Source organism: Mus pahari, chromosome 3 (genome assembly GCF_900095145.1).
Source record: "Mus pahari chromosome 3, PAHARI_EIJ_v1.1, whole genome shotgun sequence".
NCBI classification, from domain to species: domain Eukaryota; kingdom Metazoa; phylum Chordata; class Mammalia; order Rodentia; family Muridae; genus Mus; species Mus pahari.
The window spans coordinates 14339293-14364053 of record NC_034592.1 but is presented as its reverse complement, the minus strand read 5'-3'; the positions used below and the strand labels follow the sequence as shown (position 1 = coordinate 14364053).

The window sequence follows — 24761 nt, the reverse complement described above, 5'->3', positions numbered from 1 at the left end:
TTCTTCTTCTTCTTCTTCTTCTTCTTCTTCTTCTTCTTCTTCTTCTTCTTCTTCTTCTTCTTCTTCTTCTTCTTCTTCTTCTTCTGCATTATAGTCTGAAGGTACCCCTCTGGGCTTAGGATAGTGCCAGCAAGGACTTCAGAGACCAGTGGACCTTGCTGTTGTGACAGGTTCCTTGCTGTGAGGTTGTCAAAGAAGAGACTGACTCCCCTCTCACCACTGTCTACATAGTTCAGAGCTAGAATAGCACAGGAATGATGCCCAGGCATCATTAAACACTTCCTACTTAAAGGACCTCACTCTGTCAGGACCTCACCCTGTCAGTCAGGACCTTACCCCTGTCAGTCAGGACCTCATCTCTCTGAGCTTTACTCACTTCCAGAATGCAGGGGTTCTTACTCTGGTCTCTGCATCCAGAGTGTGTGGTGAGTGAGTGAGTGAGTGAATGAATGAATGAATGAATGAATGAATGAACAAGTGCTCCATCTGGATTGTTGGAACCATTGCCTGGGGGAAGGACTGATCAGGACCCTCCTGGTTAAGGTTTCTCTGGAGTGAAGCATCCTGAAGCCAGTGAAGGTCTGTGAAATCTGCTGTTGGCTTCCCCTGACATATCCACATCAAGATTTTCCAGCCTGTGACTCACATGAGGAACCCCGAGAGACCTGGGCTGATTGCCGTGTGTCACCTCCTCAGCAATCATCCCTCATGCTCTCTCACGAAGGAGTACATTGAGCTCACTGTCACAATGTTTTAGGATGTGGCAGCAATTAAAAGCCACCGCTGGCGCTTCCCGAGATGAGGCTTCTACTGGGAGCTACAGCAACAGATGCGCCCCACCTCCCCGGGCTTCACATGCCTGCGTGCACCCCACCTGCCCACAGTCCCCATTCTCTTGCACACTTGCCTCTTTTGCTCTCTTGTACACTTTCATTTTCTTGGTCATCCTTCAAAATTGCGCAAGCTATCAGGCCCCGATCTGAGACACGAGGGTAGCAACATCACAAAAAATAACTACTGTTCAAATCTCTGGTTATTTTTCATTCTTTCGTTCTCCGGATGGACTTGATCCAAGCAGATCACTTGGAGTTGGGTAGATTTGTGATTCTGCCACCTGACATGTTCAATCAAACTTCTGAACCCCTCACTGTCCACAGCCTGAGAGCACCAATAAAAGATGTTCAGCAATAGAAAAGTTTATACCTGCCAACCAGCCAACACCATCCCTTCCCAAACCTCCTAGGTGTTCTGGGCAGAAAGGGACCCCACCAGCCTTCACTTCAGTATGTCTGGAGTCTTAAATTGGCTCCTTCCTGAGGATTCCCTGAAAGAGACTTGGACATTGTTCCTGGCCTTGGCTCTGTAGAAGCCTCTTTCCTTTAGGAGAGCTTTGTTCTTCTGGTCTGCAGAATGACACTCCCAGTCATGAGCAGAAGCTGAGTGGGTGCCCTTCAAGCCAGAGGACCCACTGTCCAGTGACCAGGCACCTGACAAAGGCAGTTTACAGATGGAAGTGTTTATGTGGGCTTACAGATTGAGGGTCCATCCCATCCTGGTGGAGAGGGTATGGTGGAGACACATTGTATCTGTGGTCAGGAAGTAGAGAGGGATGAACACTGGTACCCAGCTCATCTCTTCCTCTTATTCAGCCCAGGATTCTGACCCACAGGATGCTATTCTCACACTCAGTGTGCGTTTTCCAATCTCAGTTAACCTAATCCGCAAACTCTTTCCCAGACACACTTACAAGTTTGTCTCTTCAGTGATTCTAGGTCCTGCCATTGGGTTAATTGAAGACATTAACCCACTGTGATGTGTAGGTAGATCTGGGTGCACATAGTCACCCCATGGTCACTTTTCTCTCCCACACCCCACCAGAAAGAATGCCCTGAGCTTGGATATTTGCAGAACACCGGAGAGAAGTTGGTGTCTCTGCTTCTGATGAAGGCTATCAACCTTCATCCCTGAAGTTACTCATAATCAAAGATCCCACTTTCATAGCATAAGAGACTGCTCTTACGAAAGCCACATTTGCCCAGACTGAAAAGCAAGCCTTGCAAACTGCCCCACACGTTGCTGTGTGTTGGACAGTTTTCAACACCTCCACCATCTGTTGGCTGAGTTACATCCGCTAAACTGTATGTTGTAAAAGATGGGGACAGGACTGAAGTTGCATGGCAACTGGAAAACCTACTGAAGAGGAATGGCCAGTCCTGCCTCATAGCCTGCTGCCACCCAGCCTGGAGAACTGAATTCTAGAGGTTAGACTTCTTCTGTTTGTACTAGGGCTTGTTTCAAGAAACCTGATGGTATGCTGTTTCTATGAAGTCAGCTCCCTTTTCTGTTTTTACAAATGAGTTAAAAAAATAAAATCAAGGCATGCATTCATACACAAAAGCAAGCTGAGTAGGGACCACTGTACTGTTATCCAAATGAAATCTGCTCTGTGCGTTTATTTCTCTATTGGCTGTGTGGTTTGGGGAAAGTCACATTGACCTTCTGTAAATGTTTTGAAGCTAAGGTAAGGAAGGCTGGAGGGATGGCTCAGCAGATAAATGCACTTGTGGAAGCACAAGGACCTGAGTCTTGATTCCCAGCACCCACTAAGGGCTGGGTGTGGCCAGGTGTGTCTGTAACTCCAGCTTTAGGGGAAAGCAGAAAGGGGAGGAGCTTGGGTACTCAGTAGCTAGCCAGTTTAGCCAAAACAGAAAATTTCAGGAGAGTGACAGAAGAAGACAGCCAATGTTGTTGACCTCTGACCTCTGTATGAAAGCACACTGGTACACATGTGTGCATACCCACAAGGTGTGTACTGCTGTGAGGCATTGAAACCAGTCACAGTTTAAATGAGACAAATACCACTAAATAAAGTCACACCACCACAAGGACTGGGGAGACATCTCTCTGGTCCACACAGGAAGGAGTAATAACTCGGAGCCCAGGGTAAAAGGCCAAACCGCTTCTTGGGTGCCTGGCTGCTCAGACCATGGCTACCAGACCATTTGTCTTGGAGCAGACATGGATATGTGACGATGTGGAAGTGTGGATGAGCTGCTGAAAAACGGCAGGGTTTGATGGTGAGGCCTCTTTTGAAAATTTCTGGCACGCATTTGACAGCATCTAAAGATCTGAGACGATCACCAAAAGGCAAGTAAGTAGCCCCGATTGAGACTGAGTGGACAGGCAGGACTGATGGCTGCAGGCGTTGATTGGCCGGCCGGCCTGTGGCTTCCTCTTGGCACTCTCCAGGGCTCTCTGACCTCCCCTTATAGAGAATCATCTGTATGGAGCCCTAGTGGGACGTTGGCGAGTGTGGGAAATCTTGGGAGTCATCAAGTCCCAGCTCTGTTCTGCTGCCAAGGACTCTGTCGTTTGTTCTCACCTGCAAGACGGGTGTTCTGGCTGACTCTCCCTGGCCCTTGCTGAGCTGGCTAAATGAGACAATGCGTGCAAGTGTTTAGCACTGTGTCTGGAATGTGTTACACACATAACAATTGATGTTTACTGTGAGATAAGAGCCTGCTTCAAGCAGGCTCTGAGTACAGTTAATTAATGAATCAAACACAGCCACCAGTCCCTGGAGAAATGAGGCAGGTGACAATTAATTACCCATCTCAAAAGGAGTAGAGGAACTTAAAGGCGGGGTCATCTCTTCCTGGTAGTTAAGTGGGATAAAGGATGTTCCCAGTTTGTTATAAGGAGCACCAGGAATATGATCATTGCTGCGGAGTTCAGTGAGGACCCTTAAGAAGGAAGGACCAGCAGGGAAGTGGGCAGAGTGAGTGCATGTGTGTGTGTGTGTGTGTGTGTGTGTGTGCATGCACGTGCGTGTGTGCGCTTGTGCAGGTGACTGACTAAAGCACCTGCTTCCTTGGCTCTGTGGCATATCTTGGAATGACTTGCTGGTCCTTCTATGCCCAGCCAGTGGGCGAAGGGGAAGGAAACTCCACCAGCTCCCTAGCCCCTCAATATGGGCTGACATATGTCCTCCCCACAAGGACAGAGCTTCTTACAGAGCATCGAGTCATTCCTGGCACAATCAAGCATCCATACAATACTCTTAGTGATCCAGGAAGTTTTCTCAGAGTGTGGTATGTTCTATCTCAAAGCCTCATTCAATACCTACTCCCCTTAGGTTGAGGTCTGCAGCCACAGCCCTCTCCGGAGTATCTTCCAGGATGGGGCTTATCTTGGGGACATATTTCTCAAAGGGAAAGGCCAGAAAGTTCTTCTTCATTTCCAGCTCAAATCTTTCTTGTTTTAACTTCCAACCACTGCCCTAATGCTGGACTTGGGGTAAAATAGCAGAGATTCTCTTCCTTCCCAATGGCTAGAAACCTGAGTCAGCCACAGGCCTCAGTCACCAACCAGCCCAGTGCAGACTGTACACTACACCCGACTGATTCAGAGAATAAAAGGAGCAAAGGCAAACATTTATCAGGTACTTAGGGTGTGCTATGCCTGTGGACATCTTTGCCTTTCATCTTCAGATCAGCCTTAAAGGCCCTGCTGTCAGTTACCCCAGAAACAAGAAGGACCAGGGACCTGCTCCAAGGTTGTGCTTTCCACAGTCAGGTAAATCCCATCGCCACAGAGACCAAAGCTCAAAGAGAAAGAAACAGGCTGGTGGAGATCAGTGAGAACCCCGCAGGGCGCACACAACAGTGTGGGTCCCTAGACCTTGCATGTGAGCTCAGCCGCAGGGGGGAGGGGGGGTGAAGGGGGGAGGGGGCGGACGCGGACCAGCGTCAGCACCAGGGACAGTTCCTCGCCGGCTCCCCGCAGCCGCCGCCGATGGCGCGCGCAGGGCTGCAGCGCGCACTCCTCAGCAGGCTAGTGCGCGCGCGCCCTCCCCTCCAGCGCGCGCCCCGCGCCCGGGACTAGGCTGGAGTCGCGCGTGCCGCTCGCAGAGAAGCAGCTGGGAGTCCAGAACCGTGGCCGCAGCGCACAGCTGGCAGAGAGTCTCTCCTGGCCACGCACTTGCTTCCTCTGGGGCCTCCAGGAGTCTCTTGGCGCTCACTTTGCCAGCCCGGCCCCAGCAGGCGCCACCGGCCTTGGCCTGGGCTGCATTTGCCGCTACTCGCTGTGTCCGGGACAGAGGGACGCCCGCCCCGTCACGTGTGTCCAAGTCCTCCGCCAGCCGGGGCAGCGTGGTTCCCATGGTTCAAGGTAAGGGCCAAGCGGGTGCGCAGGTCACGGTGTGAGAGCAAGCAACGCAGGCTGGGAAGCCCGGGCTCTGCGCCCACCTCGTCTACAGTACGTACTACAGCCTGCCCTGGCCACCTTGCATCAGGTGCCCTGACCTATCTACACAGGTGCCTGTACAGCATCACCCATCCAATTGCTACCCTCCCTCCAAGAGCCTGAGATGGGCAGTGGTGTTCTAGGCGAGAGGCCGAGGAACCCACGGACAGAAGAGAGGTTCTACTTCCCTCCAAGGGTGACTTGCCTGAGGGGAGGGGTATGGGGAGAGAAAGTTTGTCGGAAGAGACTGGAAACCTGGCTCCTTTCATCCTTTCTTGTCTGGAGCTGAGATATTTGGTTTCAGGAGGTGAGGTTTGCCTCCCACCAGGTTGCTGCTGAATGCTTGCCCTGGGCTACTGCTGGCATCCATTCTGTCCAGCCTATGTGTGAAAGGCTTGAGGGTTCCATTTGACAGACGAGGAAATGAAGGCTTAGAAAAGTTGGTTTCTTGTCCAAGGTCACGGTTAACAGGTTGTGGAACCTCTGTCGCTGCTTTCCCACATTGTTGGAAACCTCATCTCAAATAGTGCGGGCAGGAGGGGCATGCCAGGCAGGCAGCTGTGTTTTTCCAGCCAAACACCAAAATCCCAAAAGCAGGTTCACATTCAGTGTCACACGGGTGCACATAGCTCTGCTGATGTGACTCCAGGGCAAGAAACCCAGGTGACAAGTCCCCAGACCTTTCTGCGGGGTCCCTTGACCCTTCTGAGGAAGCTAGAATTAAGGGGTTTCAGATAGTGCCAGGCTGCTCCCCTGTGCTGGCCAAATTCTTGGTAGGGTTCAGGGACAGCTTCCACCTCCCAGAGGTTTATGGTCACAGAAAAGCGCATAGGCCCATCTTCCCACCTTCCTCTTCTTGAGATAGAATTGAGAGTGAAGATTCCATGCCAAGGCTCCTGAAGACTCAAGAATTGATACCTCTGGCAGTAGGAGGTGGTTGAAATGGTCCATGGCGCATGGGCTATAGGCTTGCTGAGTGCACACAACCTTGTGTGGCTTTGAGAAGTTCTTTTCACTCCTGAGGCCAGGGGCTCACTTCCATCTTCTCTTCCATCTTCTCTTCCATCTTCTCTCTCTCTCTCTCTCTCTCTCTCTCTCTCTCTCTCTCTCTCTCCCCCCTCTCTCTCTCTCCATCCCTTTCTTTGGTGGTCATGTGTAGTACATTTGCCTTATGCCATAGAAAAGATGGATAGAGTGGTCTTGTGCTTGTCTTTGTCCCTGTCACCTGAGCTCCTGTTGGACTGGTTGGTACTGACCCACTTACCAAGCCTGGAGATGCCTCCTGAAAGGTCTAGGGTCTGGGAGAAGGTACAACTTACAAAATGGGTGCCTGGAATACCTGTTGGGGGTGGGGAGCTGTAGAATATCACTGGCTCTCTGGGGCAAGCCAGTGCCACGAGATGTGGGAGCCTAGGATGTGCTGTACCGCCTCTCCTGTATGTGGGAGATATCCCCACAGCCTCAGGCCTCTGCTGTGCCAGCACAGGTAGCACTGAAAAAAAAAAACTTACAGAGATGGTGGGCACAGACTGAGGAGTCAAGACTTTGCCCAGCTCTGCCCTTCTTCCTGGGTGACCTTGGGTCGGTCCCTATTCCTTTCTAAATCTCAGAGATGGTCTCACATGCCCTGGGGTTCCTCTCAGCGACCCCTCTATTCCCGCCATCCCATCCTCATTGTCACCCAGGTTTTTTCCTTTGGGCTGGATCTAAGTGTCTAAGTTTGGTGCTGGTTCTGAATGAGGCTTTACTGCTTAGAGACCCGTGCCTGCAGACCCAGCAATCCAATGAGGAAGAATGATAGAGCTGAAAGCAGAAATCTGTCACCTCACAGTCAATTGTATTGGATCTAAACTCTCATGGATTGGGTGGAAGGCAGAGTGGCTGCCCAGACTGTCCACTCTGCTCCCACCCCGCCACTACACCCTCTGCTCCCACCCCGCCAGTACCCCCTCTTCCTCTTCACGCCCTGACCTGGGTGGCAGGAAAGTTGTGATTTCTGTAGTGGGAATGTGGATTCAGGACCCAGGTTTTTAGGCAGATTCCCTCAGCAACCTCATCTACAAAAACAGGCGCTTCTGCCTTCCCGTGGGTGTTTGGTGGCACCTGTGCAGGCATGGCCTGGAGCATCGTGAGGATGTAGTGGGGCAGGAAGGGGCCTCCTGTCTACCTTGTACTAACTACCCTTGCTGTGAGGTCCCTGCAGTCTCTGTCCGCCTGGATTCATCTAGGCTGGAGCCGCAGTACCTGCAAGCTCCTCTCCTCCCAAATCTCTCCATTCCCCCCAGGAATGGGGCTCCTGGAAGAGGCTTATGTTGTTGAAGCCACCCCTGGCCCAGTCCTCTGCCTTGTTGCCTTTGCTGGGGGTTGCCCTAAAAGGCCCTGCTAACCCAAGTCACAGGGATGATGTGGCCAGAACCCCTAACTAATGGAAAGCTGGGGTGCAGAGCCTGGCATGTGAGCTCCTGATTTACACTCCTAAGATATGACAAAGGGACTTTGTCCCTAACTTCCAGGGGTCTTGTGGGGGAGGTGGCTGGAGATGGTCTGGGGTCAGATCCAGCATGGAAGCTATGCTCTGTAAGTGGGCTTTATGCAGAAGTCTAAACCTTGGTGGACAATGGTCAGACCTGGCGTTAACACCGTGGGCTTTGACACAGAGCCTGACTGGAGAGGAAAGGCAAGGGGACTCAGAAGAGCTTACCGTATCCGTTTGGAACAGGACGGAAGGCAGTGAGCAGATGCCTCTCATTCGGGGTGCTGTGGCGGGTTGGAGTAGTTGTGGATGTGAACCAGGACTAAGTAAGCATCAGTCCCATTGACCTTCATCAGGATCTGGGGTGAACGGTGTGAGTGGGTGAGGAGTAGGGCCTTCAGCACCTGACTGTACATCCCACCCCAGTGGATGCAGCTGCTTTCCTCTGGGTCCTCCCAGCCCACCCAAAGGGGCATCTGTGGGAGTGGCTCTAACCAGATCAAGCCAGTCACCTGTGCTTGTGTCTAACTACCCCAGTAGTAGGACTGAAGAGATGGCTTGGTTGGTAAAGGGCTTGCCTTGGGAGCAGGAGGACATGAGTTTGATCTCTAGAACCCATGAGGGGGAGCCAGAACAGCCAGACATGGTGGGAATGCCTGTAATTCCAGGACTGGAGAGGTAGAGACAGGCAGAGAGCCTGGGGCTTGCTGGCCAGCCACCCAAGCCTGTTGGAAAAGGTCCATGCCAGTAAGAGACCATATCTCAAATACAAGGTAGATAGAGCCAGAGGAATGACACCAGACGTCCTCTGGTGTGTGCGCACTCGCGCGCGCGCGCGCACACACACACACACACACACACGCACGCATGCATGCACGCACACACACACCACACACATACACACACACACACGCACACGCACACATGCACATGCGTGCACACATGCATGCATGCACACACACGCACACACTCACATACGCACACACGCACACATACGCACACACACACCACACACACATGCACACGCACACACTCACTCACATATACACGCACATGCACACACACGCACATGCACGCACTCACATATGTACACGCACACACACGCACTCACACGCACACACGCACACACGCACAAGCACACGCACATGCACACACTCACACATGCACCTGAAAGCACTTCTGTAGTGAGTTGGTTGGGATGAGGGCTGCGCTGCTATCTGGGAGTCATAAGAGGATCAGATGGAGACCTGAGCAGTGGTTGGGGAACAAGCCAGACTCCTAGGGTCACAGCCACATTCACCATCTCCATGGCTGCTGAGGGTGTCAGGGTGGCACAACCTTAGGGACTGTGTTTATGTTTAAAGTATGTGTCCCTGGTGAGGTTACTTAACCCCTTGTTCCCTGGGTTCTTTATTCATGCTGTGTGTTGGTCCAGCTTCCTAGCAGAGTCTTTACACCGCTGGGAACGTCCCATGGAGCTCACTTCCTGACCGACTCGGAAGATGGCCTCAGAGCAGACAAGGATGCCCTTGTCAAACAGGCGAAGTGTGGCTGGTCTTAGCTACTTTGTAGGTTCTTCTTTTTTCCTTCCCTTTATTCCCTCCCCCAACCCGTTTCACACCCTATCACTAGATAGGGGAGAAAGGATAGAGGAGGAGACAGAGACAGACAGATACGCACAGAGACAGAGAGACAGATCTCTGGATCTAATTTCTCCCTTGTCTCTTCCTTGTTTGTAGCTGGGCTTTGCTCTTTTGGGGGTTCTTTTCCCACTCTTTAGCCCCATCCCTTCCAGCTTCACCCTCTATCACTGCATAGGAGAGAAAGAAGGATAGAGAAGAGAGAGACAGGGAGATCCTTCAATCTAATTTCTTTCTCTTGTTTCCTCTTTGAGCATGACTGCTAACAAATCACATCTGACATCTCTGAATGACCACCAACCACCAACCTCAACTTTTGGGGGCCCTAGCATTTATATACCTTCTGAAAAGTTTCCAGAACTCCTAAGCCTACACAATCACAGAAACTATCTGCTGCTGACAAGCCATGCCTCTGCTAGAGCAGAAGGACACGTTACATTAAGCTGCTGTGATGCAACTGCATCTCCACAGCTGGGAATAAAATGAAAACATATTCTTATAAGATTTCTGTGACTTTTAAAGAAACCAAAATTCCAAATTTCTTACTACAGTGAAGCCCACAGTGGGCAAAGCCGTCACCACCTGTGGCTCAGCTCTTACAATTAGCTTTAGGCTTCCTGCAGGCTGCCCAGTGACAAAGTGGGTCATTGGGTATTCGCAGGATGCTCTGCCCGGTAGCTGGGCCTGCATGCAGGTCTGAGGACAAGTCCCCTGTCTTTTGCTGTTTCTTGCTTTTGGCATTTGGTCTGTGGCCTAGGGACCCAGCAACTAACATCTCTGGAAGTGCGTGCCCTGGCCCCCTAGCCCATGCCAGGCACCATGATAGGAGTAACCCCTGCTTGCACAAAGCAATGCTTGTGGTTTTGTCTTTTTATGTTTTACATTGTGTGTGCTTACCTAATATACATTCATCTTATAATATATTCAAATATTTGTATTAAAAGAAATGTGTGTTTGCTGCCAAAGGAAAGCCAATCAAGTTTTTCTTGGCTTATCACAGACTAAGAGCCCCCCAGTTCTTTGCTGTGGTCTCCGTGCTCCCCTGCAGCCACACTGGACTCAGTGTTCCTGTTCCTGAGTGTTCTGCCCTTGTACTTTGACTCGACCCCAGGCCCTTTATCCTCTGTCACAAAGCCCTAGCTCCAGCCTGACTTCCTGCCTAGTCTTTGCAGGGCAGCTGTTGACTCACAGATGTACCTAAGTTGGGTTGATGACAGGCCTGCCATCCACTGGTTCTGGCTGTTACAGACTTGCCTGAGGTGTGAGCCTTGAGTGGAAGGCCCTAGAGGCTGTCCGGGGGAGGAGAGAGTAGGAGGAAGCATGTGAGCAGGATTAAACTGTAGTGTGGGAAGGTTCTGTGTGGTTGACAGGATGAGGCATGGAGGCAGGTCCTCAGCTTCTGTGGAAATCACCTCAGGCTGGAGCAGTAGGGTAAGCGTACTGGATGCAGTCAGGGCTGAGCCCACTGGGTAGGTATATAGTCAAGGGAGCAGGTGTTGCTTGGAGGTCAGACACTGCCGCCATCCATGGAGGCAAGGGAGGCCATCTACAAATGCTAGCTGGCAGTCAGAGGGCTCTTGAAATGCCCCTGATGTTTTTCTGAGGGAAAGAAAGCACCAGATGGGGCTAGTCCCGGGTGCCCCATTGGCTTCTAACTATGTCTCTGTGGGTGCGGTTGGGGTCTCTCCTGTGCTTTGGTTCTGAGCCAGGCTTAGCCAACCTCTCCCTCCTGGCACTGGCCCATATGTGAGTCCCCATACCCCTGCCCAGTTATGTCACTTGCTGCTGGACCATCCACCATGCCTGGCAGTAGCCCCCTTACTGGTTGTCTGTTCTGTGGCCGTGGAGGGAAAGGCTACAGAGCTTTTGGGGGTGGGGGCGGGGCAGTGAGGAAGACACCAAGAGCACCATCTCCTCGTAACACGTGCCTGGGGCTCACCTTGCAATGTTTGAAATGTAATATTTATACTGTGTTTTCCAAATTGCTCCACTCAGGGTTGGCATACACAATCTCACTGGAAACATTCGGGAACTTTCCTAAGGCAAAATAAAGATGTTTCGTTTTCCAGTTTATAGGCAGACACTCAGTCAGGGTTACTTTTTTCTGAGCCCATTCCAGAGCCCCACAGTTCAGGCTGGCTTACCCCCAAACTGTCACCACGCCCTCTATGTGTGAGAGGCCTTGATCACATCTCCTTGGAAAGAAGATGGGGTGGGGCTGTGGCGGGGAGGTGGTCCGCCTCTTTTTCTGGAATGCGCTGGCTTGTCTTTACCACGTGGTCGACATTGGGGCTGTTGGTGTTTACCTGTGTCTGGCGTTTGTTTGGTTAAAACATTCATTACGTGGGAAGCGCCGCATAAACCCACTTACAGAGTTAAAGAATACAACCGTCTGTGATTTTTACCTTCCCGAGGCTTCCCACATGAGACACCCCCTAATTACAAAGCAGAACTCCATTGCAGAAGATTGTTTCGTGGCACAGTCTTGGGAAATCGCTGTCGTGATTGCTCATATTCCCACGGGTCTGTGTTTTGCTTTCTCCTTGGGAGCTCCCTTTTCATTGATTAGGAGATAGCGACAGGCAGAGGAAAAGAAGAGAGAAGGAGGCATGGAGAGAGAAGGGGTCTGCAGTCAGCCATACCCTGAGAAGTTATTTAGGGCCTGTTGGTGAAGATTGCCTGGTTACTAACGGTTCCCTGGCATATAAAGACAGCTGTGGTTTCCTCTTCTGTCACCAGGGGTGATCCTTGGCCCCTGCAGGAGCATGGTGGATTCTGGAGTCTCTTGGCATGGATCAGGGAGAAAGGCTTCCGACCAGTACAAGGTGTACATGCGGTTGGGGTCTTCTTGGGGCTCATGTGGAGTGTTGCTAGGGAAGAAAGGCAGAGACTCAGCTTGCTGCTAGAGGCAACTTCCATCACTGCTGAGCAGGCTGGCTAATATCTGTGGGATGACAGGGACCCTGGGCCCCACTGGGTTCCTACCTCCTCCCTGAGTGTCAGCAATACAGCACAAACACACAGACACATTGGGTACACACAGACACACACACACACACACACACACACAAGTACACATGCAGACATGCATGCATACAGCAGACACTTGCAGAAGAATGCATATGTGGAGTTCTGCAGAGACAAACATGCACACACAGACATGTATGACAGGGGCAAATACACACATGCACACAAATACACAAGTACACACAGACACTCATACAGTAGACACACAAAGAAACAAAAGAAGAAAACCCACAGGTGGTACCCAGAGAGACATGCACAGGGGGACACAAGCAGAAGCACACATGCACACACAGATACACAGAGACATTCATATGGGGACACAGTTAAACATGCACACGTGGAAGACATGCACACAGCAGAGACACACAGAGATACACATGGATGCACAGAGAGACATTCACAAGTACATCCATGAAACACACATGTCATGCACACACAGATACACAAAGACATTCACATGAGGACAAACACAGATACAGATGCAAACATATACATATGCACGTACGACATATACATGTGCACACAGAAGACACACACTGAGACATCCACGTGAAGACACACATGCACTCACATAACAGATACACAGGCATACACATACATACAACAATTGTGCACACTGAGGTGATATAGCTCACTAGTAGATTGCCTGTTTAACACGCAGGAGGCCCTGAGTTCTATCCAGCAGTACAAGAAGACAGCACACATATACACATGTGCTCACAGACTTACACCCAGTCTCACCCTGTGCCCTCTGCAGACACAGGACAGGAAGGAGCAGCCTCCCTTTGAAGACACTGTCTAGCTCCCATTATGCAGGCACATGATGCTGGCTTCTGGAAGATTCTATGCCTCCTGGGGGGGGCTGCTTTCACTTGGCTGTTTTAACAGCATGGCACCCTCATGTTCTCTGCCTGCCAACTGTTAGGGAAGCTTCATCAGGCTCTACCTTTTAGTAACAAAGTGCCACTGGGCATTCTCTTAGTCACTTAACACTTGTTATGTCTCGACCTGAGTAGCAAGGCTGATGATAGCTCAGGTATATGTCAGTCACTTATTGGCATAGCAACTGTGTGACAAGCTATCCTGACATTTAGCAACAGAACAGTAAGCAAATCGAATTTTGCTCACAGGCCTATGAGTAGCTGGGGCTGTCCCACTCATGATGGGTGTCCACTCTAGGTCCTCAGGTCTCTTCCAGTCTGTGAGCACGTGCTTCCAGAGCACACTGTCTGGATCCCGGGAGTGAACCATTCACACTTCGTTAAGACTTTGTCTAGAACTGGAGCATGATCCCATGTGCCCCTGTTTCATTGGTTAAGTCATATGACCAAGGCCAAGGTCACCAAAGCAAGACCCTGCTGTGCCCATGGTAGTACAAGGTCCACTGCAGGGCAGAAAGGGAGCTGCTGGGTCTGTGCTTTCAGGTAGTTCAGGCTCTCCTGATGTGACAGTGTGAGTAGGTCTGACAGAGATCAAGGCTCATGGCCGGCACCTGCTGTCTGGTCTGTCCCAGTTCTGCAGATCTGGAGAGGAGATGGGGAAGGAACAGGGAATGACTTTCCCCCGCCTTCCCTCCAACCTGAGCAGAGGGAATGACTGTAGTAGTCACAGCTGGTAGAACCAACGGCTGTGGGGTGGGGGTGGAGGCACAATGGCTCTGAACAGATACTGGGGAGAGAGAGCCGAGGTGAAGGAGGGAGGATCATCCCCTGGCCCATGCTGGCTCAGAACCTCTCCAGTACTGCAGATGTGTCCGCTTGAGAGCGGAGACAAAGTCATGGGTCACATGGCAAGAAGGAGATAGGAGGGAGGTGATGTGGAGAGGAGGCAGGGGGAGGCGTGTCCTTCCCAGCAGAGCCTGGGTGTGTAAAAAGCAAGGGGGGAAAGCCAACACCTAGGCAGAGGCGGGGCTACTCTGCCGCCACCACTGGACACAGAGCTTCACGCACATTTGGAATGGTGGCTCGGGCCATTACACATACATAGTTCAAGGGCCCTGCGCTGGGAGGATGGCCAGGAGATGTGAGAGAGCTCCCCAAAGGTCCAGTCTGAGCTGAGACTGGAGGAGGAAGCTGAGACACTGGTGAAGCCTGCAGTGGTTCTGGGGAGATGGGGTGGCAGGTGGAAACAAGGAGGTAGTGGGCACTTGGTGCAGGTGAGGCACTAAGGGACCAGAATGGAGGGGAGTGTAGGTCCAGCGGAAAGGGAGACAGTGGCCATGACCCTGAGCAGACAAGGGGGATCTAGGAGAAAGGGAGGGAAGGGCCTGAGACACAGGTGGGCACCAGCTCTGCTGTTCAACAGAGTGGGGTTCTGCTGGATGGGAATCTCGGGGCACCCCTGTCTGATTAGCCTGAGGTGTGACCCCTCAAAGGACCTGAGGTTCGTGTTACCCCAGTGCTGTTTGCAGTGGGTTCAGTGCCTGTCCCCAGGACCCCACTTATGAAATAAGCCAGATTGGGACTCTCTGACCTGAGAACCCAGACTAATTGCAGTGTGAAATATTAAAAACATTCCACGCTAGCGCTGGCTATGTACTGGCCGGCCCCAGTGGATAGGCCGAGACCGCATTCTTTCCTTTTTTCCTTGCATACCCTGTGCTTCCCAATTCCCGTGGCTGGCTGGGTTGCACCCTTGCACACCAAACTCTGCTCTGCCATTGTACCTTTTTCCAGAACCCAGTTGGGTCGCTGTGTGGAAAAAAAAAAAACACTACACAATCTTAGTTTAGAATCAACAGGTAACACAATCAGTGGTTGCAGAACCTAGCATTCCTAATTTTACAAACTATTCTACGTTAGAAATACCCCAGTGGCAGATCCTGGTGGATCCACTCAAACCAACAGCCTCTGGCTTCCTACATTTTGTCTGTCTCCTTCTTCCACTGGTCCAAAAGGGCAGCTCCTTTCTCCTGCCTCCCTCTTGCTCTTCCTGACCCCTAAGTCCCGCCTACTCACCCAGTGATTGGTCCCTTGTAATGTTTATTTATTGGAGAAAAATTCTACCACATTTAGACTTTGAAATGTCTTTAAGCCCCTCCTGTTAGCAGTCTGTTGAGCTTTTGAGATCTAGAGGATCAATGCCATACAAACTGGAAACTATTTTTAAAAACATTTATCTATCTATCTATCTATCTATCTATCTATCTATCTATCTATCTATCTATCTATCTATCTATTTCTTATTCGTTGTGAGAGAGAGAAGGGGGAGGGCTATGTTTGCTTGAGAGGGCCAAGGGACAACTTACAGAGTTAGTTCTCTGTTTCCATCATGTGGGTCCCAGGGATTGAACTCAGGCCATCAGACTTGGCAGCGAGCACACTCACTCACCGAGCCATCTGGCTGGCACAAGAACACATCAAAATGCCCAAGTATCTAAGCTCCCAACAAGGTGAACCTCCACAATGTGTGGTACCCAGGAAACAATCACCGAGTGTCAGGAAAACAACCTGCAGAGACGAGAAGTCTGTAAGGAAAGACCAGAGCAGCTTTTAGCCCAAGCCCTCCAGAACTTTCCAGTGTTCCAGGATTTACGATGCCTTCCTAGGTAATGAGGATTTTTTTTTTTTTGAGACAGGGTCTCATTGAAACTGGAACTCGCTGGGCCGATTGCCCTGCAAGCCGCAGGGATCCTTCTGTCTCCACTTGCACAGCACTGGAATGAAAGGCAGGAGCCGTCACGGGCAGATTTTACTCCTGCGTTTGGGATCAAATTCAGTTCTCATGCTTATACGACAGGCTCTTTACCAATCGAGCTTTGTCCCCCATCCCCAGAATGAACTTTCCTGACGACCGGAACCACCACGCTCTGCCGGCCTTGGGCCTTTATGCCTGCCATGTTCCTTGTGGGATGCCCTCTCCTGCATCACCCGGGTCTTCTTCAAGTTTGGCATCCTGCCAGACCGTGGCTGCACGGGAGGCCTGAGCTAGGGATGTTTCCAGCCTGCTCAAGAGCCCTGCTTCCTGGGCCTCAACAGGCAGGACTGTGTCCTTGTTCATCACCAGACACAAAATACAACCTAGTGTTCATCTCACAGTCTGCATGCCATATGGGGAGGGGTCACTGAAGAGTGCCATAACTGTCTTAAAATGAAGGACCGAAACAGGAGTGGTGGCATATTCCTGTCATCACACTTGGGAGGATGAAGCGAGAGGATCCTGAGTTTGAGGCCAGCCTGGGCTGCATGGTTAGACCCTGCCACAGTAAACGACATAAGATATCGGGACACAAGACACTATGATAGTAGGGATGTCTAAGTTTCTGTTCAAGTCTTTCTGATATCCAGGCAGACATGATGTCAAGTACTGTGAGGGGAAACTGATGCTCAGAGGCCTGAGCATGGGCTATGTGGAGCACGTGAAGTGCTCTTGATGTGATAGGCGTGGCTAGTGCTCAGGCCTGGTGCACAGCACAGGAGTGTGGTTTTGTGCAAGGCTGAAGGCAGAGGTTTGCTTCCCAGCCGGGCTGCCTCCTGTGATAGTGTTCATTCCCGCCTACCAGCAGTCACTCCCATCAATCCCGTTTCTGGCTGAAGCTCGTTCCTCTCCCAAAGCCCTTTTGACTTACTGACTCAAATGGGCTTAGCTCTCACTCGATGTATGTCTGTCCCCGCCAGTCTTTTCCAGTGCCCCCACCCAGATCCAGGGTTGGACACAGTATCAAAGCAGAGACCTGTGACTATGCTCAATGGGTGACTGGGTCCTTGTCTAGAGAAGCCCTGAGAACTGCCAGAGGCACCTCTGGGACATGTGGGGGTGGGGGCAAACCAGCCCAGTCATGCTCCAGCCTCAGCTAAGGATACAGCAAAACTACAAGGAAAGACATGGCTGTGTCTTCCGGGTCAGAGGAAGCTAGCCACTTGGGTGTCCAACACTGTCCTGTCCTGAAACAGAGGCAGCTAACCAGGCCTTGGAGGGACAGAGTGGGGACCCAAGGAGTAAGACTTGTATTCTGAGAGCCCCATTGGGCCTGGCTTGGCCTTGGTGCTCTTTGGTTAGCCCAGGGCTCTTCGAGTGTGGCTCTTGTGCTGCTGGCACCAGTGCCCTCTCAGAGCTGGTAAAGTGTGTCTGGGACCCATTCAGAAGCCCCCAACATAGAACCATCCACCAGGATTTGGAGCACCAGGGGAATATAGACAGACTATGATGGGGGATTGGCTGACAGTGTCTCCAGCAGGTACAAGCTTGGGAGGGAACAGGATAAAATGAGCACTGGATGCACCCTGTATCTTTTACAGTTCCTGCCCCACCCCAGCTACCCAGGACCTGAGCCTCCCAGAACAATGCCTGCCATTCAGTGAGCCTCAGTTCTAAGTGAATGTGAAGCCTGCCATAGTGGTAGATTGAAGGCCATAGGGCAGGGGAAAAACCAAGGTGTGCCAAACCTTCTGCTTCTTGAAACACTGGTGGTCTCACAGCTGCCACCACTTGGCAGCGGCGTAGCAGCAGCTAATGCAGTGGTGCAGGATAGGCGAGAGAGGGTGAGCTAATGCAGCACTGCAGGGTATCCTAGAGACAGTGAGCTGGTGCAGTGCTGCAGGATAGCCTAGAGAGTTGGAGCAGAGAGAGAGTGCTAGGCCTAGTGCCTAGGTCTTTGAGAATAGCCCAGAATGTTCTAGTCTTGGCCTAACACCTTTTTCAGGGCTATGCATGGATGCTGGGGGAACCTGGAGCTAATGCAGAGCAGTGAGACCCAGAGCCTAGACCCAGAGCACCCTTCAGTATCCTGGCATATTCATTTGCTGAAAGGCTCAGTGAGTGTGAGTGTGTGTGTGTGTGTGTGTGTGTGTGTGTGTGTGTGTCTGTGTGTCTGTGTGTGTCTGTGTGTGTCTGTGTGTGTATGTATGTCTCTCTCTGTGTGTGTCTCTGTGTATGTGTGTATCTGTGTGAATGTGTGTGTGTGTCTGTGTGTCTATGTCTGTGTGTATGTCTGTGTGTATATCTGTGTGTGTCTGTGTGAGTGTGTGTGTGTATGTGTGTGTGTGTATGTATGTCTCTGTGTGTGTCTCTGTGTATGTCTGTGTATGTGTGTATCTGTGTGAATGTGTGTGTGTGTGTCTATGTCTGTGTATATGTCTGTGTGTCTGTGTGTATATCTGTGTGTGTGTCTGTGTGAGTGTGTGTGTATGTATGTATGTCTCTGTGTGTCTCTGTGTATGTCTGTGTATGTGTGTATCTGTGTGAATGTGTGTGTGTGTCTATGTCTGTGTGTCTATGTGTATATCTCTGTGTGTGTGTCTGTGTGAGTGTGTGTGTGTGTGTCTGTGTGTCTGTGTCCAGTGGCTCTCTCAGTCCTGTTCCACACATGATCTGTCAGCAACTTTGCACTCAGGGTGTCTCACAGGGGAATCCTCAGCACAGTTTAGAATTCCTGGTTGGGTTCAGAGTTCTGAACCATGCTGCCAGCTGGGATTTGGGGGTTTCCTGCATCCCAGGACTGTAGGCAGAGATGGCAGGGTAGGCAGGGGCCTGGTAAACGCAGTGTGAGTGGGTGTGGCTGGTCAACAAGCGGAGAGGGGCCTGTAGACCTGGTCCATCACCACCTATCTATCTCAGGCTAGGTCGGGGGAAGACTAACAGGGTGGGTGCCCATCCAGCTTGCACTCAACTATTCCACCTTCCCTGGCCGATCAAGTTGATAGCTTCCCTTTCCACAGCCAGCATCAGCAGGGGTCTCCAGGCCTCTCTTCAGCTCAATGGGGACTTGAATTTGAGGCACCTGGACTTGGCTCTGCCCGCCCGCCCGCCCTGCTTGCAGCTTCCTTTGCTGCTCTCTTTGTGGAGATGTTCCAGCTGTGCATAACATGCTGTGAGGGTTAGGAGAGAGTTGTGTGGTTAATTAATGGGGTGATAATGGGTCCAGCTATCCAGGCCTTGCACCACCCTGTCCCGCTCTGCCCATATTCCAGGCCCTGAACTGGAACCAAGAGTTATGCTGAGCTCTTCGGAGAGAACGTTTCAAATTATTATTAAACAAACAAACAAACAAACAAACAAGCAGAAAGCCAACAGCAGCCAAAAGGTTTTTGAAACCTGACCGCTGTACTTTGTTACCTGTAAGAGGAAGAAGGGCGTCCCCAGAAAGACACTGAGTGGGACAGCAGCTCTCTTGACTAGAAGCAGGCAGGGGAGGGGAGGGGCTACAGGAAGTAGACCCCTTACACACACTACGTGCTACTGCCACACTCAGCACACACTGGTGCTTTCCCCCACCGACCCAGTCCACACAACTGCATTCTGATACAGCACCCCCCCAAATGTTACAGTACTGCCCCCTTGTGGCCGGAGGACTGACAACAGGTAGGAAGCCAGTTCGTCTCTACTGGGGTGGGATTGGTGATAAGGGAACCCTATGTCCTCACACCTGTAGGCAGCTGGGCCTGGGGATGAGAGAAGACGTTAGCTCTGGGTAGCATGCTCACCCTCACTCACCCGTGTTTCTGTTGTGTGACTGTATGTGCTTCTCTTTCCAATACTGACCTGTGCTGTTTCCTGTGTGGGGAATCATAGCAGGCCTGCCGAATGCCCTAGAGACTGCATGTGGAGGCTGTCCTGGTGTAGAGACTAACTACGGGTGTGTGCTTACTGCTATGAAGAGGCACTGGGGACAGAGCCAGGGTATGTGAGTTGAGGGGTGACCTGTGACGATTTGGGTTTGGGAATTTGATAGCAAGGTTAGAGACTCAGCTTGAGTGATCCCAGCTCATGCCTTGGATGTTTCTGGTCATCCTCCTGTTGGAGAGTAGCTATCTCAACTTGGTTAGAGTAGGTTGGCTGTTGAAGGGCCAGATACAGGGATGGAAGCCAAGTGTGTACATAATCCTTGACAGGCGTGTGACTGTTTCAGAGGGGGTGGGAAGGGTAGACCTCGGAGCAGCAGATGAGTTCAGCTCCCAGAAGCCTGTCTATGGTAGTTTGAATGAAAATGGCCCCGTAGGCTCATAGGGACTGGCATTATCAGGCGGTGTGGCATTGTTGGACGAAGTGTGTCACTGGGGGTGGGCTTTGAGGTTTCAGAAGCTCAAGCCAGGCCCAGTGGCTGTCTCTTCCTGCTGCCTACAGATCCAGATGTAGATCTCTCAGCTATTTCTCTAGCACCACATCTGCCTGCATGCCACCATGCTTCTCACCATGATGATAATGGACTAAACCTCTGATCCGTAAGCCAGCCCCAATGATATGTCCTTTACAAGAGTTGCCTTGGTCACGGTGTCTCTTCACAGCAGTAGAACATTGACTAAGGCCGAGTCCCTGACCTTGCTGCCATCTGCATTTCCTCCTAGCCCACTGAGCGCAGAAGAAGCTCACCCCTCACTGAAGCCAAGCTCCTTCTTTAGTGGGGCAGAGCCACGCCCTGTCTACACAGGAGGGAGTAAGCTATACCTTCCTATGCCACTTAGCACAGGCCCTGAACCTCACTGTGGACACAGCCCACACAGGCCTCCTCAGCCTGAGGCCACAGCTCCAGGCCTGACTGACAATGTTGTTCACTTTTCTGTCAGATTCCTCAGTCCCAGGAGGGGAATTCTGGCTTTTTTCCCTGATTGTGTGCAATAGGGGATCAGATAAGGATAGGTTCAAGGTGGGTCCTGTCTGTTACCTTTCTTTGTTTTTATGTACTCACATATGTGGCTGTGTGTCTGTCTCTGTGTTTCTCTCTGTGTGTTACATGTGGCTGTGTGTCTGTCTCTGTGTGTCTGTGTATGTGTGTGTCTGTCTATCTCTGTGTATCTGTGTGTTTCTCTCTGTGTGTGAGTATGTGTGTATATGTCTTGTGTTTCTGTGTGTGCCTTGTATGTATTTCTGTGTATTTGTCTTTGTCTCTGTGTGTGTGTGTCTTTGTCTCTCTGTGTCTATGTGTCTGTCTGTCTCTGTGTGTCTGTGTGTAATTAATACTATGTGTTCCTCTACTGTTTTCCGTTAATTTTAATAATTTTCTATTATTTCTTGAGACATCATCTCTCATTGACTCCTCAGTTTGCTGATTTTACTAGACTATCTAGCTAGTTACCTCCCTAGTACTGGGGTTCTAGACCGAGCCACCACACAGGCTTCTACGTGAGCACTGGAGACCAGACTCCACTCCTCATGCCTCTACAGCAAGCGCTTTTCCTACTGAGCCATCTTCCCAGCCCCCACTTTCCCTCTCGCTGTTCCCCACCCTCCATGTGTTCTCTCCAACTCTCTGTACCTCAGGGAGACCCAAGAGAGGGCATACAGGCCCCAGTCTAGGAAACTGAGTCCTTGATCAGGCAGAGGCTGATGATTAAAGATAATAATAATAAAATAAAACCTGCTGGCTCCTGGAGTAAACCCACCAAAAAGGGCCCAACAGGCTCCAGCCACATTCATGAGACGAGCAATCACTCACGCACCCAAGGAGCCAGCTTCAGCCCTCAGCCAGCAGCTTCATCGCCTCTGTACCCTGCCTAACCCCCACCCCTCCAATCTCTGCATCCCCATCCCCAAGCCTGGGTCCTTTACTATGGCTCTGGCGTGGGAAGTTGGTTCTCTGGGGCTCAGGCAGAAAGGAGACTCTTGACAGAGGTTTGAGACAACCCCAGCTGGGGAGGGATCTCGGGAAGTGGAAAAACCCACTCCCACTCCCATTTGCTGCTTCCTGATTAGCCTGGGCTTCTTCTCTAGGGTGCGCTCTCACGCTGGAGAAGTCTGGTCTCTTCTCTGCTCCTGTCTTCACGCCCACCCAATAGCTCTGCTGCCCAGCTCTGAGCCACACTCATGTGGATGGGGACAGGACTTTTTTCCCTTGGGAATTCTCTGTAGGTGAGACACTTTGGCTTTGGGTCAGTCAGAGTGATCAGCATGCAGCCTTCCGGAGTGGACTCCACCAGGCTTTGAACTGCAGGAGGGCTCCTCCAGCCACACAGTCACAGTCCACTGGGTACTGGCATCTCTCTCTGCACAGTCCACTGGGTACCAGCATCTCTCTGCTCAGTCCCCTGGGTACCAGCATCTCTCTGCTCAGTCCACTGGGTACTGGCATCTCTCTGCTCAGTCCACTGGGTACCAGCATCTCTCTGCTCAGTCCACTGGGTACCAGCATCTCTCTGCTCAGTCCACTGGGTACCGGCATCTCTCTGCTCAGTCCACTGGGTACCAGCATCTCTCTGCTCAGTCCACTGGGTACCGGCATCTCTCTCTGCTCAGTCCACTGGGTACCAGCATCTCTTTCTGCTCAGTCCACTGGGTACCAGCATNGCATCTCTCTCTGCTCAGTCCACTGGGTACCAGCATCTCTTTCTGCTCAGTCCACTGGGTACCAGCATCTCTCTCTGCTCAGTCCACTGGGTACCGGCATCTCTCTGCTCAGTCCACTGGGTACTGGCATCTCTCTCTGCTCAGTCCACTGGGTACCAGCATCTCTTTCTGCTCAGTAGGTGGTTTCACTTTCCAGGCCCCCTATAGAATATGGGTCAGGTTATCTCTGCAAGGAGATTTCAGAAGGCCTGGGGTGCATCTGCTGACTGGTTCCCTCAGCCACCAGGGAAAGTTACCCACCTAGGGGCAGCCCTGGAATGAGATGGGCTCGCCCACAAGACATGGCTCAGTGACCTGGCTTGACTGAGTTTTCGGCTGGGCTCTGAGAAGATGTGCCACCTATGACACCCTGGAGAAGGCTGGTGGGATGTATGGGTGGGTCCCTGTGTTCCTTCTGGGGGACACTTCAGGAGTGCAAGCCACCAAGCAGGCAAGCTCAGGGCATCTGTGTATCTTGTGCCAACATCTTCCTAACCAATCCCAGGTCTAGGTGCATTAGTCTCCCCATTCTGGGAATTTTATGGGGTCCTTTACAGATTATGAACCCCTGGGAACCTTCCTGGGTCCTCAGGGCCCTGGTGGTGCTGAGAGGGGAGGGGCACACATCCCAACCCTGATGGCAGCTGCCCTCCAGCCAGCTGCCCCCTGTCAGCCTTCCCTTGTGGTGGGCTCTGGTTAGTGTCTCTAAGACCAACCAAGCCACACAGAGCTGCCGAACACTTTCCCATCTATTTATTATTGAACGAACGCAGGAATCTGGGAGCCCGCAGAGCGTGAAATTGGGAACAAATGCAGAGGAGGTCTAGACAGGAACCCCGTAGGCCGCTCTCCGCTCACTCAGGACCGCAGGGCCCTTGGGCTTCCAGGTAGCAGAAATACTTGTAGCCAGACAGATGTGTTTGGGGGAGGGAAAGGGTTCTGAGTCCCCATAAGCTCTTGCCCAGACTCTGGCAAGGAAAAGAGGCTGTGAGGCAGCCAGCCTGGATTCCCAGACAGAGCCAACCCTCTCTATCCCGGCCTCAGTTTCTCCATCTGGAGGAAGCAGTAGCAGTACCTCACAGGGTTGGAAGAGACCCTCATTAAGCTAGCAAGTTTCAGGATCTCATGCTACACCACCATAGCCTGGGCAGCTGTGTTTGCTAGGCTCTCAGTTCTGGTGCCCTGTGCTACTGGAAGTCCCTGGGCACAGTGAGGCTGCTGGGTTTTCCCCTGCCTCCAGAGCACTGGCCTTCACAAAATCTTCTATGTGCTCTGTACCCTGTGGGGCCCTATCGGGACCTGAAGTTGAAGTAGGGTGCAAGTCTTCCAAGGCTAGAAAGCAAAGAGGACAGAGTGGGGAGAGCAGGGAAAGGAGGGGGTTAACCGTAGGATGCGCAGTCCAGATGGCAGCTACGTGGGGGGTTCCTGCCAGAGGCGGGGAGCTCACTGGAGGAGGCAGGTGGAGGCGTCTGGTTCTGCTGCCAGGTGTTTCCTGCCTTGTCCCCGCCCCCCCGACGCTTGGGCCTCTACACAGGAGACAACGGGAGCTTGTAACATGGCCATTCTCCAGGCTGGCTGCCTAGACATGGGTTATGGGAAACACACTGTCACTCACCAGAACACTGCCCCATCCCCCATCCCCAGTACACATTCAGATTCCAAAAATGTGTGGAGGGTCCACAGAATGGCTGCATCTTCCACTTTGCACTTGGAGACATAGAGATGGGGACGGAGAGCTCCTGTTTATAAGGCTGTAAACCCATTTATGGTCCCTGGGGGGTAATTAACAGTTCTGCAAGAGCCTTGCCAAGTTGCCTTGGCTGGCATGAGAAGACTGCAGAATTGCCTTAGGGTTGCAGACGGGCTGTAGGGTGGTCTCTGCCAGGTTGTCCTGGGTCCTTCAGCCTCTTTCCCTCAAGGACCAGCTTAGCAGCCTGCTCCAGAAAGCTCCCCAGCTCCTTCTCCCCGAGCCCCACAGCATTCCTGTTTCTCTTAGGTACTCAGGTTAGCCTTTCTCAGAACCTATTGGGAAGATCTCCCCTAGGCAAGGACAGATGAACCAGAATCCCTTTCTCTGCTACTTTGGCTCCGGACACTGTTTTCTTTCCCTCCCCCGCCCC

General features: G+C 51.8%; 1 protein-coding gene across 1 annotated transcript in view; it reads left to right on the top strand.

Moving 5' to 3' along the window:
* Positions 1-4854: 4854 nt before the first annotated feature.
* Positions 4855-24761, top strand: part of Fam163b (family with sequence similarity 163 member B) — a 31634-nt gene continuing 11727 nt past the window's right edge. The window contains exon 1 of the mRNA XM_021195062.2: positions 4855-5169. The gene's annotated coding sequence lies outside the window, so the exon portion shown is untranslated. The remainder of the gene's footprint in view (positions 5170-24761) is intronic.